This window comes from Eleutherodactylus coqui, chromosome 8 (genome assembly GCF_035609145.1).
Source record: "Eleutherodactylus coqui strain aEleCoq1 chromosome 8, aEleCoq1.hap1, whole genome shotgun sequence".
Taxonomy (NCBI): Eukaryota; Metazoa; Chordata; class Amphibia; order Anura; family Eleutherodactylidae; genus Eleutherodactylus; species Eleutherodactylus coqui.
The window spans coordinates 184,244,839-184,259,328 of NC_089844.1; the positions used below are offsets into that span (position 1 = coordinate 184,244,839).

The 14,490-nt window shown below is 55.4% G+C and overlaps 1 protein-coding gene across 3 annotated transcripts in view; it reads left to right on the top strand.

Annotated features, from left to right (window-relative positions):
* The first annotated feature begins 862 nt into the window (after window positions 1-862).
* GULP1 (GULP PTB domain containing engulfment adaptor 1) overlaps window positions 863-14,490 on the top strand; it is a 308,401-nt gene continuing 294,773 nt past the window's right edge. For all 3 annotated transcript variants that reach the window (XM_066577081.1, XM_066577084.1, XM_066577085.1), the window contains exon 1: window positions 863-995. The gene's annotated coding sequence lies outside the window, so the exon portion shown is untranslated. The remainder of the gene's footprint in view (window positions 996-14,490) is intronic.

Below are 14,490 nucleotides of genomic sequence, written 5' to 3' on the forward strand. Positions count from 1 at the left end.
TTAGTGATGAAGCCAGGGGGCGGAGCGGGGCGACTGTCTTCCTGTTAGAGTCTGCAGACTAACGGGAAGCAACGGACTCATGGAGTCTTCAGGGTTTAGTGATGAAGCCAGAGGACGGAGCGCGGCGATGGTCTTGCTGTGAGAGTCTGCAGACTAACGGGAAGCAACGGACTCATGGAGTCTTCAGGGTTTAGTGATGAAGCCGGAGGACGGAGCGCGGCGATGCTCTTCCTGTAAGAGTCTGCAGACTAACGGGACGCGGCGGAGTCTTCAGGGTTTAGTGATGAAGCCAGAGGACGGAGCGCGGCGATGGTCTTGCTGTGAGAGTCTGCAGACTAACGGGAAGTAACGGACTCATGGGGTCTTCAGGGTTTAACAATGAGGTCAGCAGTGAGCGGTGACTACCAGGCGGATGTGCCGGACGGCCAGTAGTGACTTTCTGCCTCGTCCTCCACATTCCACAGACCTTGCCCCTTGTGATTGGTCTACATCCCCTGCACCCCCGCCCTGTGGTCTGCAATGGCGCGATGATCTGCGGACAGAGGGGTCACACTGATCGCCGCTGAGGGGAAGAACGTATTGATGTTGTGCAACAAAACTTTTTGAGTTTCTGATTCCATTGATGTCAGATTTCTGCATCAGTGTCACCAGATGGAGTTCTGGGGGTCTCACATTAGGGGTCTTACATCAGGAGGTCTCACATCGCAGGTCTTACATTGGAGGGGGGGGGGTCTCACATGGGGGGATCATCTGTAATATCCCTGTATTGCTGCTCCTCTAACTCCGTGTGACAGCGCCCCCTGCCTCTCCTGGCCGCACAGGACGGACGGCGCTGCAGCCTCCAGCGGACGGGACGGCGGGCAGCACGGAGGTCGGCGGCTCCTCCCGGCCAGTGAAGGGTGCCGGCCCCGAGCGGCGGGAGGGCCGTGACGTCAGCGGGCGGAGGAGCCGCATCTCCTCACAGCACGGAGAGCGGCGGCGGCTGCAGGCTGGCGGTAAGTGAGCGGCGGCGGACCCCTCACATAGACGGCTGCGAGGGGGAACTTTCTGCGGACTCCGGCGGTCCGTGCGGCTGGAAGTTGTGTGCCGGCGGGAGGAGAGCCGCCCCTCACCTGCTCCCGACCCCGGGGTGGCGGCGGTCCTCCCGCGGCTCCCGGCCGCTGCTGCACGACTTGGGGGAACTTTTGGCAGAGAGAAGTGAATCGGAGCGACGGCCGGCAAAACTGCTGCCGGTGCGGGACGGACAGCTGCGGGGGACAGTCATCTATGGGGCCACCATCCCAGGGGGACAGCTGCGGGGGTGAAGAATCATCCATGGGAACAGTCACCTATGGGGCCACCATCCCAGGGGGGACAGTCACCTATGGGGCCACCATCCCAGGACGGGGGGCAGTCATCTATGGGGCACCATCCGAGGGGGGGGGGGTAAAGAACCATCTGTGGGGCCACATCCCAGGGGGGACAGTCAGCTATGGGGCCACCATCCCAGGGGGACAGCTGCGCGCGGTGAAGAATCATCCATGGGGTCACCATCCCAGGGGGGGAAGGGACAGTCATCTATGGGGCCACTATCCTGGGGGGGGGGAAGAATCATCTGTGGGGCCACCATCCCGGGGGGGGGGGGGGGGGGGGGTTGGGAAGAATCATCTGTGGGGCCACCGTCCCAGGGGGGATAGTCACCTGTGGGGCCACCATCCCAGGGGGACAGTTGTGCGAGGGGGGGGGGGGGAGGGTGAAGAATCATCCATGGGGCCACCATCCCAGGGGAGGAAGGGACAGTCATCTATGGGACCACCATCCCAGGAGGGGGGGCAGTCATCTATGGGGCCACCATCCCGGGGGGGGGGGAGTGAAGAATCATCCATGGGGTCACCATCACAGGGGAGGAAGGGACAGTCATCTATGGGGCCACCATTCCAGGAGGGGGGGCAGTCATCTATGGGGCCACCATCCCGGGGGGGGGGGGAGTGAAGAATAATCTGTGGGGCCACCATCCCAGGGGGGACAGTCAGCTATGGGACCACCCGAGGGAGGGACGGTCACCTATGGGGTCACCAACCCAGGGGGGGAAGGGAGGGGCAGTCACCTATGGGGCCACCATTCCAGGGGGGACAGCTGGGGGGGGTGAAGAATCGTCCATGGGTTCACCATCCCAGGGTGGACAGTCATCTATGGGGCCACCATGCTGTGGGGGGGGGGGGGGTGAAGAATCATCTGTGGGGCCACCATTCCAAGGGGGACAGTCAGCTATGGGGCCACCATCCGAGGGGGGACAGTCAGCTATGGGGCCACCATCCGAGGGGGGACAGTCAGCTATGGGGCCACCATCCGAGGGGGGACAGTCAGCTATGGGGCCACCATCCGAGGGGGGACAGTCAGCTATGGGGCCACCATCCGAGGGGGGACAGTCAGCTATGGGGCCACCATCCGAGGGGGGACAGTCAGCTATGGGGCCACCATCCCAGGGGGGACAGTCAGCTATGGGGCCACCATCCCAGGGGGGACAGTCAGCTATGGGGCCACCATCCCAGGGGGGACAGCTGCGGGGGGGGGGGTGGTGAAGAATCATCCATGGGGCCACCATCCCAGGGGGGGGGGGCAGGCACCTATGGGGCCACCATCCCAGGGGGGGGGGCAGGCACCTATGGGGCCACCATCGCGGGGGGGGGGGCAGGCACCTATGGGGCCACCATCGCGGGGGGGGGGGCAGGCACCTATGGGGCCACCATCCCGGGGGGGGGCAGGCACCTATGGGGCCACTACCATCCCGGGGGGGGCAGGCACCTATGGGGCCACTACCATCCCGGGGGGGGCGGGCACCTATGGGGCCACCATCCCGGGGGGGGGGGGGGGGCGGGCACCTATGGGGCCACCATCCCGGGGGGGGGGGGGGGGGCGGGCACCTATGGGGCCACCATCCCGGGGGGGGGGGGCAGGCACCTATGGGGCCACCATCCCGGGGGGGGGGGCAGGCACCTATGGGGCCACCATCCCGGGGGGGGGCAGGCACCTATGGGGCCACCATCCCGGGGGGGGGGGGGGCAGGCACCTATGGGGCCACCATCCCGGGGGGGGGGGGCAGGCACCTATGGGGCCACCATCCCGGGGGGGGGGGGCAGGCACCTATGGGGCCACCATCCCGGGGGGGGGGGGCAGGCACCTATGGGGCCACCATCCCGGGGGGGGGGCAGGCACCTATGGGGCCACCATCCCGGGGGGGGGGGGGGCAGGCACCTATGGGGCCACCATCCCGGGGGGGGGGGGGCAGGCACCTATGGGGCCACCATCCCGGGGGGGGGGCAGGCACCTATGGGGCCACCATCCCGGGGGGGGGGGGGCAGGCACCTATGGGGCCACCATCCCGGGGGGGGGCAGGCACCTATGGGGCCACCATCCCGGGGGGGGGCAGGCACCTATGGGGCCACCATCCCGGGGGGGGGCAGGCACCTATGGGGCCACCATCCCGGGGGGGGGCAGGCACCTATGGGGCCACCATCCCGGGGGGGGGCAGGCACCTATGGGGCCACCATCCCGGGGGGGGGCAGGCACCTATGGGGCCACCATCCCGGGGGGGGGCAGGCACCTATGGGGCCACCATCCCGGGGGGGGGCAGGCACCTATGGGGCCACCATCCCGGGGGGGGGCAGGCACCTATGGGGCCACCATCCGGGGGGGGCAGGCACCTATGGGGCCACCATCCGGGGGGGGCAGGCACCTATGGGGCCACCATCCGGGGGGGACAGTTCCGGGGGGGGTGTGAAGAATCGTCGATGGGGTCACCATCCCAGGGTGGGCAGTCGTCGATGGGGTCACCATCCCAGGGTGGGCAGTCGTCGATGGGGTCACCATCCCAGGGTGGGCAGTCGTCGATGGGGTCACCATCCCAGGGGGGGCAGTCGTCGATGGGGCCACCATCCCTGCGGGGACAGCTGCGGGGGGGTGTGAAGAATCATCTGTGGGGCCACCATCCCTGGGGGGACAGTCACCTGTGGGGCCACCATCCCTGGGGGGACAGTCACCTGTGGGGCCACCATCCCTGGGGGGACAGTCACCTGTGGGGCCACCATCCCTGGGGGGACAGCTGCGGAGGGACGGACAGACTCCTGGAAACCCGATTATCGGGTAGCTATAATCTATTTTTTCCCCAGTCGTCTCCACGACAGCACCAATTGAGATGTACCAACTAAAGTTTATTAGGGTGGGATTGCTGCCGAGAAGACTTTGTGGCCGAAGGCCATGTCCTCGTCCTGCTGCACTTTTACCCTAAAGTGTTTAATGAACGTGTGGTTTTTTTTCCAGACTGCGGCCTTGCATATCTGCTCGACCGAAGCTGAGCTGTGTTCGGCTCATGAGGATGCTACTGCCCTTGTAGAATGGGCTTTAAGAGCTAAGGGGATTTCCTTCCCGAGGGCCTTATAGGACTCTATGATGGCTAGGCGGATCCACCTGGCTATGGAGCTTTTTGCCGCTTTGTTCCCTTTATTTGGGCCACTGAACTGGACGAACAGGTTGTTGTCACGTCTCCAGTGGCTTGTCACATCTATGTAGCCTAGGACTGCTCTCCTAACGTCCAGACAGCTTAGGGTTTTTTCTTCCTTGTTTTTAGGTTTACTAAAAAATGAGGGAATTATTATGTCTTGGGACCTATGAAAATGTGATACTACTTTTGGCATGAAGGCAGGGTCCGTTTTAAATACTAATTTGGTGTCCGAGATTTTTAGGAATGGGTGGTGAATGGACAAAGCCTGAAGCTCGCTAACCCGCCTTGCGGACGTGATGGCTACTAGGAAAACGGTCTTGATCGTAAGCCTTTTTATCGGTAGTGCTTTGATCGGCTCGAATGGTTCCGCTGTCATGGCCCTTAGGGGCCAATTAAGGTTCCAGTCTGGAGCAAGTTTTATGGGTCTAGGTCGTAATCTAGCTGCTGCTGTCAGGAACCTGTTGACCCATCTATTGTCCGCGAACTTTGTGTCGCATATGGCGCTAAGGGCTGCGACCTGGACCTTCAGGGTACTTGGAGAGAGGCCCATCTGTAGGCCCTCCTGCAAGAACTCTAAGATCACAGGGATGTCTGGGATAGAATCCCCGGAATCCCTTTCCTGTCTCCATGAGGAAAACCTTCTCCAAACCTTCTGGTAGATAAGGTGGGTCGTCTTTTTTCTGCTGGACATTAACGTTTTTACCACTCTCTCTGAGAATCCCTTCCCCCTTAGTGAGGATTCCTCAAGAGCCATGCTGTTAATTGGAGTCTGTCTAAGCCCGGGTGGTTCAGTGGCCCCTGTGATAGCAGATCTGTCCAGGTAGGAAAGGTGACTGGGTCCTGGACACTCAATGTTGTCAGAAGACCGAACCAACTTCTCTTGGGCCAGAAGGGGGTCACCAGGATTAGCATGCATACCTGGGTTCTGAAATGTTGTAAGACTCTGGGGATCAGCAGTATCGGAGGAAAAGCGTATGCCAGCCCCAGTCCTGGCCTAGGGCGTCTATTGCTGTAGGACGATCTCCTGGCCGGAGGGAGAAGAAATTGCCTACTTTGGCGTTCTCCCTGGTTGCAAATAGGTCCAATTGTGGGGACCCCCACCGGTTGGTCAGGATTCTGAACGCCTCCAGGGAGAGAGACCATTCTCCTGGGTCTATTTGCCTCCTGCTGAGAAAATCCCCTTTAAGTGTGTTGCCGTGATCGAAAGGATCCGGCCCTCTGCCCAGTAGAAAATTTTGTGCGAAATGTTTTGCAGGGCAGGAGACCTTGTGCCCCCCTGGTGCCGAATATGGGCGACCGTGGTGGTATTGTCCGACAGTATCTTTATATGATGGTTCCGTAGCGAGTTTCCTAACTGCTGTAGGACCCGCCATACGGCCTGTAGCTCTTTGTAATTGGAGGATTGTTCTTTTATCCTTTGAGACCACAGGCCCTGAAAGAACTGGTCTCCCACATGCGCTCCCCATCCCCAGGCGCTTGCGTCCGTTGTGATGTGCGTGGCTAGGTTTTGTAGCCAATGAACCCCTTTCTGCAGGTTCGCTGGGGATGTTCACCCACGCAGGGATGTTTTCACTGTGTTTGGGATATACATTTTTGTCCCTAGCGAGGACTGCTTTTTGTCCCACGTGGATAGGACGGAGGCCTGCAGAGCTCTGGTGTGAGCCTGGGCCCATGCTACTTCGGGAATGCATGACGTCAGGCTTCCGAGGAGAGACATGGCTTCCTGAATTGTGCATGATCGTTTCTGTAGGAAGGATCTGACCAGCCTTTGGATTTTTTGTATTTTTTCCTCGGGCAGGCAGGAGCATTGTAATTCTGAGTTGAGCGTTATGCCCAAAAACGTCTTCTTCCTGTCGGGGTCTAAGCTGGATTTTTCCCAGTTTATGATCCATCCTAGAGACTGGAGGAGTTCTAGCACTCTCTCTAGGTGTTTCGTTAGTAGTTTCCTGGACTCTGCTATTATCAAAATATTGTCCAGGTAGGGTATTATTAGGATCGACGTTTTCCTCTGGTAGGCGGCTACCTCTGCCATAATTTTGGTAAAAATTCTGGATGCTGAGGAGATCCCGAAAGGCAGGCATCTGAATTGGTGGTGTCCTATTCCTTTGCCCATATCCACTGCGAACCTTAGGTATCTTTGGGACCCCTCGTGGATTGGTACGTGGAAATAAGCGTCTTTCAGATCGATGGATGCCATGTAGGCCCCTTTGGGAATCAACTTTATCGTTGAGGAGATGGACTCCATTTTGAATTTTCTGTACTTGACGCAGGCGTTCAGAGGCTTCAGATTCACTATCATCCGCTGTTTCCCACAGGGTTTTCTTACTAGGAAGAGCCTGGAATAATGGCCCTGGGTTTTCTCGTTTCGCGGTACGGGGCATACTGACTTTAGCTGTTGCAGGTCCCGAATGCTTTGCCTTAGTAAGTGTAACTGTTGCCCTGAGCTCCCTGTGATAACGAATTTCCTTCTGGGGAGGGACACCAGTTCTATCCGGTATCCCTGCTGTAGGATCTTTGGGATCCATGGGCCTTCGCAATTTGCGGCCCATTGATCCACAAAGTTCCCCAGCCTTGCCCCTACGGAGCTGGCGTCAGGGTCTCTGCTTGGGCTCCCCTTGGTGGGGGTTAAAGAGGATATTTCTTCCTCTGCCCCCCTTGGGGTAACTCCAGCGGCCTGTCTTTCCCTTGCCTCGGTAGGCTTCGGGCTGTTGCACTGGGGTTCAGAAGAAGGTCTTCCCTCTGCGGCTTTTCTTCCGGGAATCCCTTCTTTTTGTCGGCCGCCTTCTCCAGGATCTTGTCTAGGTCTGGTCCGAACAAAAACTGACCGTAGAATGGGAGGGCGCATAGCTTATTTTTAGAGGCTAGGTCGCCTGACACCGTTTCGGCCGCGGCATCCGCTAGGAAATTTGTTGCCATACGCAGGATAGGAAGAGAATTTAAGATCTGTTCCCTTGGCGTCTTATTGGTTAAGTGTAGCTCCAGCTGTTCGAGCCATACCCCCAGAGTGCGCGCCACACAAGTGGCTGCGATCCCTGGCCTAAGTATGTTTGCCGCTGCCTCCCATGATTTTTTTAGAAGGCCTTCAGCTTTGCGATCCATGGGATCTTTTAATTGTGCGACGTCCTCAAAGGGCAGGCTCGTCCTCCTAGCTACTTTGGCCACTGGGACGTCTACCTTGGGTACCTCGTCCCAGCTTGCGCAAGCTTCCTCCTCGAATGGGTACCTTCTTTTTACACCTCCAGCGGAGAAGGAACCGGCGTCTGGTTTCTTCCACTCCTTTTGGATAATTTTAATGATATTTTTGTGGACAGGGAAGGTATGTTTACGCCTCTCCCCTAGTCCCCCAAATATCTCATCTTGTAAGGTACGAGGTTCTCTGGGCTCTTCCATTTTTGGTGTAGCCCTGACTGACTTAATCAATTCCGTTAAGTCGTCCTGATGGAATATGTATCTTTTGTAGTCCTCGTCGTCTCAGGACTCCTCGGCCGCCTGTTCCTCTTGCTCCAATCCGATAGAACTCTCGGAGTCGGAAGGCTCGTCGGGAACATACGCCTTTTTCTGGCGTTTCGCTGGTGGTGCCAGCTGTGACATTAGGGCTGATCGAACCTCCTCTTTCACCAGCTTCCTAACGTCATCCATGAATCCCCCCGATTCCTCTTTAACTAGCCTAGCTACGCACGCCTTGCATAGAGGCCTCTGGTACGTAGCTGGGCGTCTCGTCCTGCACTCCACGCATTTTTTGAGTTTTGTTCTGGAGGGGATGCCTTTTTTTATCCCCCTGACAAAAAAGGGAAAGTATTTTTTGCGGGTAAATATGCAATTTTTCCATATACAATACATTGGATTTTGCATTTGTATTTTTTGCTGCACTGGCTACTTATGGCCGCTGTGGCTGAGGTTTCAGCTATCTCTGGGGCTGGAGCACGCATTACTGTACTGGTGCTGCAGACACCCTGCGACCTGTAGTGCTGGTCCACCTTCCGGCTTCTCTCAGGTTCCTTTATTTTAAACTTTCGTGTTCCTGCGCTAAGCCACGCCCCCTCCTGGTGCCGCCGCGATGATGTCATCGCTCTGGACACGTGACGCCCCGCCCCCCGCCGTCAAGGGGCTTCCTGGGGCGCCGCGCTGTAACTCTGCAGGGAAGAGGAGGGGGACTGAGGCTCCCGCTTTGTACCCCCCATGGGCCGCCGCGGGAGGAACCTGGCCCGGGGGCTACCACCCCATGTGGCGTCCCGGGAGTCGTCTGGCTAGGAAGGGAGGACAGGCTGACCCACTGCCCTCCGATCCGCCTGTAAGTAATCCTGGCTGGCTTCTTCACCAGCTCCTCTCAGAGATCCTGCCTCCTGGCAGGACAGGAAGACACTGAGGAAAGTGGGGAAGGGGGGGAGCTTTTAACCTCTCAGTGTGTTCCTGTCCTATCAGGAGGAGGCAATCTCTGGTGCTGTCGTGGAGACGACTGGGGAAAGGCGTATTACAGGTTTAGAGCTCATCAGGGACTATCGTTAAAAAAAATGCATATTTGCGGTAACTAAAGGGTTAAAGGGAAGCTGTCAGGTGACCTGTGCTGCCGTACCCGACGGCAGGATGTGATGGAGGAGACGATCGGTGATCTAGTGGTTCATGTGATTTAGGTTTGTGAGTAGTAGAGTAAATGCTGACCGCTCACCCGGTATCAGTGTGTGGCACAAAGCTGTCAATCAGCAGGGGTGGGCGGGACCGGCAGGACTCATGCTCTCTCTTCTAGGAGTCCTGTCGGGATTAGAGGGGCTGGCCTTGGATGTAAATTCCTTACCAGCACCGCACAGATGGACCGGCCACTTTTGTCTGCATTCCGACAAGGAGTTACATGGTATTGTGGATCTCCGGAGTCGGTGACATCAGAGGTGAGGGGCGGGCTCACGGCTCATTATAATAATTAAAGGGCCACTCCAACAAAACACATTTTCCTTCCATGTCACACTCTGGAGGTCCTCCGTGTATCGCAGCCACCTCCCTGCAGTGTAGCCCCCTTGTCAGCCGCCATCTTGACACTGAAAGCTTTTGATTTGACTCTTACATATATCCCATGATGCATCAGCACAGCTGTACCATTTTTTTCTGCAGAAGGGGACAGTTTAATTATCATCAGGTCCTATAGTCTTCTAAATAAGCTACAGCCCAGAAGTATACAGTCAGGATGAGCTGTGATCTCCTCTATATTATACCTGTGTGAGCATCATCAGTAACTCTGATAGGAATGACTGACTCCCCCTGGGGGAAAGGGGGTAGCTACATAGTCAATGGATAGAAGTCACTGCCACAGTGATAGGAGGAGGGGTGTACTTAATTAGTATAATGAGCATTCAGCCCGCCCCTCACCTGTGACATCACCGGCATCGGAGGTCCACTGTACCACAAGAAGTGGCTGGTCCCGGTACGGAGTGTAAGTCCCTGGATGGCCCCTTTATTAAGGCTAAGTGCACACTGTGCCTGTATACAGCCTAACGTATATGCTGGGTGGAGCTACCGGTGTATACATTAACCCTTTAAGGAGCAGTCAATGTATATAGCTGAGCCCACTTCATACCCAGTGGGTGCTGGCTGTGTCTGATAGCTGATGCCCTGCTGTAACTGCGAGGATTGCTGCTCGGATCACTGCAGTTAACTGTTTAGATGCCACTATCAAACTTAACAGCACATCCAAGCAGCTGGTTGGAGGGGATCCCCTCCGACTCCCCATCCGGTACACCAGGCTCCCAGCGCTGCCATGTGTTGTAGTCTATTAAGCACTGACACCGGCAGAGCCTTAAGGGGCGCTTCGAGTTCTGTGTAGCGCATCTTAATGGGGTCCCCGTTTTAAGTGGTTTGGCTGGCTGCACACAACCGGAATTGCATTGCGGAATCGCGAGCGTCCGTCCGCCTCCGCAGCAAATACCGCCCATAACAGGCTATGCAAAAGCGCTTTTTCCTCCACATGAGCGGAAATCAGATGCGACTTTCCGCTTGTGGAGGAAAAATCGCAGCGTCCTCTATTTTTGAGTGGATTCCGTGCCGACGACTTCCATCGAAGTCAGTGAAGCCACCCGACCCGCGGCCCGGCCGCAACTGACATAAAAAAAAGTCCATACTGCGCATAGCCGTGCGGGCCAACCGCAGTACAGAAGAGGCGGCCGAAATGACAGGTACTCGCGACGCCGGCATGTGGAATCTGACAACTGGACCGGTCTGTTCTCCTGTCTCTGCCCCTCCTACGGTGATGTTGGCATGAAGAGCGCCGGCTAAGTATGTGCAGGCGGCGCTCCGTCCGTTTCCGTGGGGCTGACCTGAGCGAAAGATACTTGTGTACAGAGCGCTGGTGTCCTTGTGTGACCTGCACTACCTTCAGCCTCCTCCTCACTGTGAGGGGTGCTGTAACCCTTCAGTGAGGAGGTGGGGGACATGGGACGGACTTATCAGCAGTGAGACCCCCACCCATCATGTGGATATCAGAAGGGCAGGGAATACCTTCATGTTCTGGTACTCTCCCTTTAACCCCTTAAGGACCTGCCCTTTATTCTTCATCGCTGTCTGCGGCTCGTTGACTTGTATGTTTTAGTGTTACTATTTAATGTAGCGTATAATGTACTGAAAAACATCCAAAAATTCCAAGTGGAGAGAAATGGGGCATAAAAAATGACATTCCACCATCTTTCAGTGCGTCTTATTTCTACAGCGCGCAAACTTCAACAAAACTGACATGATAACTTTAGGCCCCCTGTCCACGGCAGTGTACGGCAGCGAATCACGCCGGCCGATGCTTCCCATAGCATTTTTTTGCTGTACTCTTTAAAAAAACAAAAAACAAAAAACTTTCACTTTTTAAAATTTCTTTCTGACGGCTATTTTTTATTTTTACGCCGACACAGCCGTGCGCGGCTCATTGTGCGGGACGTCCTGTAGTTTGCGTTGGCACCATTCTTCAATACATACGACTTTTTAATCGCTTTTTATTACATTTTTTCTTAGGGTGACCAAAAAAAGCGCATTTCTGGTGTTCTTTATTTTCTCGGACGACGCTCACCGCCAGGGTAAATAATGCGCTACTTCGATAGATCAGACTTTTACGGACGCAGCGATACCAAATATGTATTTTAGTTTTATTTAGATTCTTTTATTATAAATGTGGCAAAAAGGTTTTTTTTTTTTTTTATTTTAACTTATTCCTTTTTTTTGTTAAATAACTACCCTGTTTCCCCGAAAATAAGACGCGTCTTATATTAATTTTTGCTCCCAAATATGCGCTACGTCTTATTTTCAGGGGGTGTCTTATTTCGCCACGGCAAATCCGCCTGTGGCCGCTAATCCCTCAATTGGCCAGCTTTGTGGACGAAATTTCTCAGAAATCTCGTCCACATGGGACAGCAAAGCTGGGAGAAGCCGGTGGTGTGGTGCGGATTCACCGGCCACAGAAACGGAAAAGCGTGCAGCCAGGTCGCTTCAAAACAAGCGGCTGAGTGCCGTGGGTTTTGAAGCAACGCTTTCCCGGCGGAAATCTCGCTGTTTATCGCTGTGGCCAAACTGCGAGATTTCCGCTGGAAATACGCTCTGTGAGAACCCAGCCTTAAGAATCACACAGGTTGCCTGACTCACACACAGAGCCATAAAAAAATAAGGGCTGTAAAGTAACGTACCTATCTGCAGACAGAAGTTCCTGTACCACTTGTAAGCAGGGATGGTATTGCAGCTTCCGGCCACCAGGGGGAGCTCATCACAGCAGACATGTACAGCAGGAACAGAACGTACAGTATGGACTTTTCCAGCCAGCAAGGGGAGCTCCCAAGAGCACACTCGTACACCACAGCAGGGACAGGATAACAGCAGACTGTCTGCAGATCTACCTATACATCTGGAGGTAGGAGACAACGGGGATGGCAGCAGGGGACAGGCCTCTTGACTTGTCTGCACACTTTACTATGCCTTACTATCGGGGGGTGCCTTATATTTGGGACTTCTGCAAATTTCATGGGGTGTCTTATTTTCAGGGGGTGCCTTATTTTTGGGGTAGTAAAACTTTTTTGAACTTATTTTTTCCTTATTTTTTAGTCCCCGGGGGGAACAAGAACTTGTGATGCTTTGATCGCTCCTGCAGTCTGATGTAATGCCATACTGCGATCTGACAGGCATTCCATCAAGCCACGTCACAGTCATAGCTTGGTAGGCATTCTGCTATGATAGTCCTGGGGCCTTCAGAAGGCCCCTAGCTGCCATGACACCCGCATGGCAATCTGTGATCTCATCGCGGGGGCCATACGGGACCCCTGAACATCGGTCAAGGGATTTAAATGCTGCTGTCCAGAATTTACAGCAACATTTAAAGGGTTAAATAGCTCCAATGAGCCGCGTGGCTTATCGGAGCTGTTGTGGGCAGCCCCCATGTATGGAGCGAGTTAACCCGCGATCTCCCTCCATACACACCCCGAATATGCAGAAGGTAACTGTACATACTATAGCATTAAGGGGTTAATTGCCACTATCAATTCTGACAGTATCACACACTCTTTGTCAAAAAATATCAAACTCCTGGAAGAAGTTGTCATTTTGCTGCAGAACCCGGCATGCGGTGCCATCTCAGGCAGATCTGTAAATGATGAGTTGTGTTAGATGAACGGTCTTGTCACCGGAGACCCTAAAAGTGGTTCCCCCCTTGGCCTATAAGAGGCTCTCTGAGGCCCCTTGTGTGTAGTGACCTCTTTAGCTTGTGTAGAGCTTGTTGGCCACTAGAGGCCTGTACGACGTAGAGAAGAGATTTCACCCTGTTACCAGAGGGGGGCGCATTATTGGGGTGTAAGAAGCTGGATGGTCGTATCCATGAATTGTCCCCACCGGCCGTTCTGACCAGACTGTTAGGAGGTGCTGGGACCAGTTTATAGGGGCACACAAGATGACTCCGCTCAGGGCGCCCCCTATAGACCACCAGTAAAGAGGAGCGTCTGACCAGACTGTTAGGGGGTGTTGGGACGAGTGGATGGGAGCACACAAGGTGACTGGGATCAGGACGCCCCCTAAAGACCACCAGTAGAGATGAGCGTCTGACCAGACTGTTCAGGGGGGGGGGGGGGGAACCAGTAAATGGGGGCACACAAGGTGACCGGGCTCAGGACCCCCTACAGACCACTAGTAGGGAGGAACGTCTGACCAGACTGTTAGGAGGTGTTTGGACCAGTGGATGTGTGGAGCGACACACTGCCCCCTGCTGGTGTGATGGTCTGGGGGATTCCAGGAGGCAGTTAGAAAATCTTGGCCGCACTCACAAAGGGGTCACATCTTGTATCCAAGCTAGAGGTGGTACAACAGGGTACTAGAGCCTCCATGCCTGCCTGTATCACATCTTGTACCCAAGCTAGAGGTGGTACAACAGGGTACTAAAGCCTCCATGCCTGCATGTATCACATCTTGTATGCAACCTAAAGGCAGTACAACAGTGTACTGGAGCCTCCATGCCCCTGCATCACATCTTGTGTCCAAGCTAGAGGTGGTACAACAGGGTACTAAAGCCTCCATGCCCTCCCGTATCACATCTTGTACCCTATTGTATCGCCTCTAGCTTGGATACAAGATGTGATACGGGTGGGCATGGAGGCTCTAGTACTCCGTTGTACTGCCTCTAGCTTGGATACTAGAGCCTCTATGCCCACCCATATCACATCTTGTATCCAAGCTAGAGGTGGCTCAACAATGTACTAGGGCCTCCTTGCCCACCTGTATCACATCTTGTATCCAAGGTAGAGGCAGTACAACAGTGGTACTAGATCCTCCATGACTGACTATCACATCTTGTATCCAAGCTAGAGGTCGTACAACAGGGTACTAGAGCCTTGATGCTCCCGTATCACATCTTGTATCAAAGCTAGAGGCGGTACAACAGGGTACTAGAGCCTCCATGCCTGCCTGTATCACATCTTGTATCCAAGCTAGAGGTGGTACAACAGGGTACTAGAGCCTCCATGCCCACCCGTATTACGTCTTGTATTCAAGCTTCTAGGCAGTACAGC